At 39.7% G+C, this 8,177-nt stretch overlaps 1 long non-coding RNA gene across 1 annotated transcript; it reads left to right on the top strand.

Annotated features, from left to right (window-relative positions):
• The first annotated feature begins 6,467 nt into the window (after positions 1 to 6,467).
• On the top strand, positions 6,468 to 7,483 carry LOC122082645. Its single transcript, XR_006141376.1, has 2 exons — positions 6,468 to 6,773; positions 7,054 to 7,483. It is a non-coding gene; the product is annotated as an uncharacterized LOC122082645 (long non-coding RNA).
• The last annotated feature ends 694 nt before the right edge of the window (positions 7,484 to 8,177 follow it).

An 8,177-nucleotide genomic window follows, 5' to 3' on the forward strand; every position in this document is an offset into this window, starting at 1 on the left:
TGTCGATCATGTGATCAAGAGATGCCGTGTATGTCAGTTGGCAAAAGGGGGAAAATAGAACACAGGTTTATACTCTCCACTACCTGTTCCTCATGCACCGTGGCTTGATGTTAGCATAGATTTTGTTCTTGGACTACCCCCTACTAGAGAATGATATGATTCCATTATGGTGGTTGTGGATCGTTTCTCTAAGATGGCTCATTTTATACCTTGTCGTAAGACTTTTGATGCTTATCAGGTTGCAAAGCTCTTCTTCAAGGAAGCAGTACGACTACATGGGCTGCCAACTAGTATTGTGTCTGACCGTGATATTAAGTTCATGAGTTATTTTTGGAAGACATTGTGGTTGAAGACAAATACAAAGCTAAACTTTTCAACTGCATTTCATCCACAGACGGGCAGACAGAGGTGGTGAACCGTAGCTTGAGAAACTTGTTGAGGTGTTTGGTTCAAGACTATGAGAAGACATGGCCTTATATTCGTGATATTGCAGAATTTGCCTACAACAGCTTAGTGAATAGGACAACAGGTCGTACTCCTTTTGAGATCTTGCTTGGAGTTCAACCTAAGCAGCCTATTGACCTTATGTCACTTCCACCCCAGGCTCGAGTTAGTATTGAAGCTGATGAGTTCTTGCGTCATATCATTGAGGTGCATGCCAATGTCCGACGACGTATTGCCTTGAACAATGAGGTGTATAAGGCTTCTGCTGATTGTCATCGGCGTTATGTGGAGTTCAAACCCGAGGACATGGTGATGATTCGAGTAAATCCTGAACGGTTTCAGACGGGTGTCAATACCAAGCTACATCCACGAAAGATGGGTCCCTACAAGGTGCTGAAACGTATAGGACCTAATGCTTATGTGCTTGAGCTGCCAGATGACATGACCATAAGCAACGTGTTTAATGTGGCTGATTTTCACCTTTATGTTGGGCATCATTCGGATAATGGAGACATGGAGCAAATGCTGAGGTTGCCTCAACTGAAGCCACCCACTTCTGAAGTTATTGAAGACGTCTTGGATGATAATTACAAGACCTCCCGCCGTGGCACCAGTTATCACACTTTTCTTGTCAAGTGGAAAGGCCGTCCCCGTAGTGACTGTACTTGGATTCATGCTGATGATTTCAAGAGGCTTGATCCCGACTTGTATGAGCGCTACATGTCCTTTATCCATTCGTTGGAGTCGAATGTTTTCAAGCCGGGGAGAGCTGATGCAGTTCCAACTAGGGTTTACACAAGGAGAACCAAGACCAAGGTCGACCCAAGTGGCTGACTGGGTCGACCCAGATTTGGTCCTAGTCAGCCCACGGTTTGGGCTGCTGATGGGGTTACTAACTAGTTATTTAGCTTCTATTTTGAAGTCCTAAATTAGTTTCTAATTTCAAGTCATTGTTAGTTTCTAATTTCTATCTAGACTAGTTTCTATTTCCATTAGATTCTAATTTCCAGTTTTTAGTAACTTCTTGTAATCAATTTTTAGTAACTCAGATTTAGTAACTCTGAGTTACTATTACTTGTGAACCCTCCCCATCATCATAAATAAAGATAATGGCTCTTTTAATGAGCCACGATTTTGACAAAATACATGGCTGCAGTTGCTGCTTTCTCTGCAAGAGAACTTCCTTGTGTCTGATCAAGGTATTGGGTTTGGTGTTTGATCCAAGCGACTCCTTGCGGCGAAAAGTCCAGGAGGCCTCTCAAGTTTTATTATTTTTCTCAACAATTTCAAGTGTTCTTTTCAGAGATCTACTGCTGTTACAATCAGGTATTTATTGTTTAAAGTTCTCTGCCCAGAATTCTCTGTAGAAGTACCATCGGCCCTGTCTGCTGTAGCTGCTAGAAGTGTCTGTTAAGACTGCAATTCTGATCGATTGTTCTCCTATTCCCCACTAAGGATTGATCCATATCTGGGCTGATTCTGTGCAGCCATTAAAGAGATATTCAAAATCTTCATATTTTGGACTGTTACCTCATTTTATTGCTGCTGGTTTTATTTATTTGATCAACTAATATCTGACCTAAGTGATATTGAGTACTGAGATCAATTGATCTGGGTTGATTCCTGCTACTGTTATCAGTCCTTGATTTCCCTCTGCCCATCTGGTACTGTTCAGTCATAGAAATTACTGGGCTTTTTTCTGAGATCGATAGCTGCTGTTTGCTTTGTTCTGTTGGTCTGATTTAATTGGTTATCTTAGTGGAAATCTGGTTGTTCTTTGGTTTATAAGCTGGCAAGACTAAGAAGGGTAGAGTCAAAGATAAATTCACAATAGGGAATATGGAATTGCACCAATAGGTGACGACATGGAGAAAAGTTGATTGAAATTGTTCAGGCATGTGCAATGAAGATCAACAAGAATTATATGGTATAACTTGGTAGTGTTAAAAGGGTCAAAGGGAAAGATTGAGTGGCAGGGAAAGACATGAGCGCTCATGAATTGACATAAAAATTCACATGGCCTTCATGGAGTAGAATGGTAGAACATGTAGATGAACCCAAGCAATTGGGGTTTGGCTATGAATAAACCTTGGCTGATTTCACTACTAATATTTTGTATTTCCTACTTCAGTTTTGTTAGTATACTTATTGTATTTTTATCTATGCAGAGATGATGATTGGTGCATTCAAGGAAATTGTAACACTCTCTCTTTTCCATCGTTCTACATTGATGAAAATGTATTGCCCTCACATGTTATCCTTCAAAAGTTTTACTTCATCTTTTCATTTTGTCCGTCTATAGGAGTAAGTTTTACTGCCATCTAATTCATATAGGGTTTATCACTTTCTAGGCTGTTGTCTGTGGATGGAGATGCCTGCAAGATACAAATGGACAGGCAGCATCAATGATGATTTAAATCTTGATACATCAATTGCTGTGATTCATGTGATTTATGGTACGCACTATTCTTTCAATGCATAGTTTTCACAGCATCTAGATGATGCTAGGCGTTGTGGAAGGGGGAAAATCAAGGCGACACCAACAAGGTGTCAAGGTGTCGCCTTGACAACTATGTTTCAGGGGACTGTGTAACATACATGTTTTGTGTAGATTGACAACACCACTGCCACTAATTCACAGTGTATGGTGATTCTTGCAAATAAAACATTGTTTAATGTGGCAATTTTCTCATATACTAACAGCTGCCTCTCCGATACAGCCAGTAAGATAAGTGCATTTAGTTGTTTCCGAATTGGATTGAAAAGAGTTACATGGAATCCAGAGATTGAGATATGAAACCATCTGTCTACATTGTGCAGTTGTGCTGATTTGAGCATTTCTTGCTGAGTAGGAATTGAATATAGGTTCTGGTCATGAATATTCTGCTGGACTAAAGAGAAAATTTCATGCTTGATGAAACTTTTGAAGTTCCTATTGTTATGAGTTTAAAACTTCCTTTGAACATAAGATGTCAAATGTGATTTCCAAGGGGATGGTAATTGACTCACATAGTAGTTGCTAATGGAGTTTGCAATTCTAATTAGTCTTGACATTACCAAGACCTGTTCATATCTAATACTCTGACAGTTTCAAATATGTGGGCCAATACTATGAAGATGCATCATTTTAATGAATTAAGATAAATATTTCTTCAGTTTGTCCGTAGCAATAATTTTTATTGATATATCAAATTTGGAACTTTACTAATAGGCCGCAACTTTTGTGGAGACAGGTACCATGCTTATTGTGTGGGATTCGTTCCTGAAACTACATCAGATAATTTGTGGTTGTGTCCAAGGTTATCCAGAGCTTTGTCTGATCTTGCAGAGTTTGCATTTAGCTGCAGATTACCTTTTTTCCTTACTACCTTCTATGTACAGTTCATCTGTACCTAGTTCACATTATTGATCAGGATCAAATTTGTCTTTTTGCAGGATCCATGAAAAATCAGAAGAGACGAGGGTACCCAAGCCGTGTACATGCACCTATCATAAGGCCATGTACGGATAAAGCAGGTATGTAGCCGTATATTAAGGCGCATATGTATATTATATCTTATGCCAAGAATGAGATTCGTGCCGAGGGCCGAATTCTGTCAAAATTCAAAACTTGTTGGCCAAGTTTTGGCCCTCAGGTGGGCGGACACAGGTGGGCGCATCCACCCACCTGAGTGACCCACCCATGTGATTACGTAGTTATTTTAAGAAGTATATATATCATTTATGTTTCCTTTTTCTTTTCTCATTTATGACACTCGGACGTTGGTGAGAAGAGTAAAGAGGAGAGAGAAAAGAAGGGAAAGAAGAGGAGAAGAGAAGGAAGAGGAAGAAGAGATGGATTTCAGCGGCACCGAGGCTTGATCTTCTCATTCCGACGCCGGAAGAGTGATCTCCAACACTAGATCTACGTTTAGAGGTGAGCAAAGGCTGGGTTCCTTAAGCTTTCACCATACCCAAATAAAACCCTTGATTTGGGTAGGGTTTCTTGAAGTCGTGTAAATCCCCCTTGAGATGATGAATTTAAGGTTTAATAGATGGTTTATGTGTTGATTTTGAAGGATTTGAAGAAGGGTTTCCACGGTTGCAAGAACATTGGTGATTGGAAGTGATTTTGGGGTTTTGAAGGAGTTCTTGAGCAAAGAAGGTAACATGGCTTTCCATTCCTTAAATCTAACCTAGATCTAGGTTAGAACCATCTTATGAGACCTTGAATGTGTGAAGAATGGGTTTGAAAAAGAGGTTGGGAGAAGTTTGGGAAGAAATAGCATTTTCCCGCCAAGACCGGTGGGCCAAACCGTTGGACCAATGGCCCGCCTGAGGGCACCCGCCTGAGAGGGCAGGACCCTCGGGCCCAACTGGCGGTTTTTATGTCCGAATGGACCCAAAACGGACGTGCGGCCTTCTTTTAGGATCCTAAACATGATTTCGTCATTGGACTTGTTAATTTTGATCCCAAGGTGGCGAAATGCTAACCCCCATTCACTTATGTTAGGTTCACCAAAACGTACGCTTCTCGCACCGGATCTCGCCCGTACCGAGCGTGAGTCCTTGTACATTACAGGTAAGTGGGGAGAGGACGTTTGGCCTTATATCCTCATATTTTGTGCTGTGTGTTGTGTTTATTTTTAAATGCCAAATGATGATATGCTTATGTGATGAATGTGAACATCATTGTGCATGATACATTAATAGACTAGATGCCGTAGTCGGCTTGGAAACGAGTGCATTGGTGGCCCGTGGTATGGGAAGCGGTGGCACTATGCAATCGTATTATGTCATATAGAGATGCGGTTTAGGATTTCACCTCCCTGGTCATTAGGACAGTCGGCAACCCCGGCGGTATATTCAAAAGGGCCAATCGTATTGCTTTTAAATTGCTGGAGTCAGCACATTTAATTTCAGTCATTTACTTTATGTTGAGAGCCGGTAATCGGCATGTTTTATTTTTCCGAGTACTCACGGTGGGCCTTCTCCGATAGCCCTATGGGCGCATATCATATAGTGCATATGGTTGTGATTGGTTATGTGGACTGCTGTGTGGTCCTTCTTTCCACTTACTGAGCTAGTGAGCTCATCCCACTTTTAGATGATTTTGCAGGTTATCAACCAGATGAGCATGGGGCGGGTCCCACAGTTGAGTTCCCTGAAGAGGATTGGTGGGTCCCTGAGGAGTTAGAGCAAACCTTTGATACCGAGCTGAGCTATACACTCTGATTTTTTATGATTTCTTTTGAGTACTTGATATGTAAATTGTATTCTTTTTGTGTAAATATCATGCCTGCCATGTTGTGGTGGAATACTGTATCAGATGATCCTGGCAGGTTTGGGTTAACCGGTGTTAATCCGATCACTGGCCCGTTCTGTGTGAACGGGGTGTGACAATAAATCTTCAATTGATGCTGCTTTTTAGTTTCCATTGCCGATGCTGGAGAGACTGCTGTTGTTGTCTGAATGGTTGAAGAATCAAGAGAGAATCTTTTGGTAGCATCAAAAGTAGTCATGGACCAGGAGGCAGAGAAATTTCTATATAATTCCAATGCCACTAGTTCCATGATGGAAACACAATTAAAGGAAACAACTACCACACTATCAAACAATGGGGCACAGGAATCATCACTAGGATTGTCTTTATCAAGCAAAAAGCGTTGATAAATCAATTTCTGAGCCTAATGGTTCTGGTGAATGTAGTGTTCCTTCCCAAACTTCCATTAGTTGAGAGTGTTCCATCTGAAAGTGAATCCAGTATTGATCTTCATCTTGGCTATCTGTCGATCTTCTGTCAGGTAGCAATGCAATTTGAAAATTTCTCATTCTTTTACAACAGATGCATAATAATTTCTATTGTTCGGGCATTCACAAGAAGATTTTATTTTAAATCTCTTCAAACAATGTTGGAAGCCAAACTAGAGTGATCAATTGAACTGCCTGATTGTGATCAGGGCCACTAGATAGTTAAGTGTTGCATCTCATCCAATCGGCATTAGAACCAGTCTGAATATTTGATTGAATTGTCATTTAAACATTTCAACCTAAACACTAAACCACTGAACTGAAATTTAAAGTACATACCTAGAACAGTGTTGTGGCCTTGTGGGGCTTACTTGGCTTAGCCCACAGGTCTGAACTGGCTGAACCAATCTGCCCTGGTGAGAATATCAATCTCCTGTCTGGGTTTTAAAGTATTCTGTTCCTTATATAATCTATCATATCTCATAAGCCTTTTTTTTTTTTTTTTTTTTTTTGTTCTGTACAGTTGGCAAGATGGAGCCTCTTGGTAATGCAGATATTGTTAGACTTACAGGCAAAAAGAGGAAGTGCATGAGCTCCATGTAAGTAGTTGTCCTAGAAACATCTAGCTTTTCGTTATATTTTGTAGTTAACTAGTTATTAATATTATTTATTATAAACTATATTGACCTTGTAGATAATGTGGTCCAAAATGCATTCCAAGTGCAGTATTAGATACTTAACGTGTTCAGAACAAATGTCATTTATCCAAAAAAAAAAAAAAAAGTGCTATCCCATAATGTCACTCAGTATCTTGTCATTCTATACAGCTCATGTACTTGTGTTGGATTTTTTAAGCAAATACTGTGACACTTGAAACAGGTGACTCCACTGAATTTTCTTGAGCCTAGTGTGATGCAGAATGGTAGCTGAACGGGATTGACCCTTCTGATAATTTAGATTGAGGTGAACCGGGTCCAAGATTGGTATTGTTCAATAGGAAATTTAGGATTTATTTTATTTGGGAAAGATATGTAAGTTTTATGTTGAGGTAGTTATTAGACAGGTAAGGAATTTCCAATTTGAGTTTTATTGAGATTCTATTTTTGTTAGTCTAAGCTTTAGGAACTAGTTAGGATATTTTATTTCTATTTTAGTTTTAGACTTCAATTGGGAAGCTTTTAATTTCGTTTTTTTATAAATAGGCTTGTAACCCAATTCATTGGGCAGATTTTGAGAGTGGAGTTGTTGAGTTGTTTATGGTGCCAGATTGGTACATAGTAATGGACGTGTGACCTCCTCCTTCACCCCACCCCCTCTGTGGGATTTTTTTTTTTCTCTCTTTATTTCTTCGTCTTTATATTATTATATCACTTTCTGCTAAAACCAAATCCTGCCCTGTTCTGGACATTACTCTCAGCCTCCAGGTTTTTGGAGTTGATCTGTCTCCTACCTTAGTCTTCCATCCTATATTTGGTGGGCTGTTCACAAACCCTTGAGCGATCCAGAATACCAAATCTGGGCCTGAGACACTACCTGTTTTGTGAGTTCTAAGGAGATTTCAGGTCTGATTCTTCCTCTACTGCCAGCCGTAACTTGCAGAAGTTTTATCTGCTTTAATCCGTGATATCTGGGTCTGTTCTTGGATGGAATCATGAGGGATATGAATGGAAAACAATCGCTCAAAGTTGTAGCTCGGTTCATGTTCATACGATAGTGTTCTCTCAAAATAACTAAACCTGTCTTCCGATTCTGTTCGAAGTCTCAAGGAAGAAGAAGACCTGGATTCATTCTTCCTCTCCTTGTTAATTTCTATGTATTTTGTATTTTTGTGTGTTAAAATCTAATTTATGTTTTCCCAAAATACGTCTCTTTGAGTCTATTATCTTAATTTGTCCTAACTTCATAAATCCTTCCAAGTTCAATCCTTACATAAAAAATCTAATCCATGTTGTGTCCCTTCTCCTTTACCTATCAATTTAACCCATAGAAGATTTTGGTTATCA

The sequence above is a fragment of the Macadamia integrifolia genome, chromosome 6, assembly GCF_013358625.1.
Source record: "Macadamia integrifolia cultivar HAES 741 chromosome 6, SCU_Mint_v3, whole genome shotgun sequence".
NCBI lineage: Eukaryota > Viridiplantae > Streptophyta > Magnoliopsida > Proteales > Proteaceae > Macadamia > Macadamia integrifolia.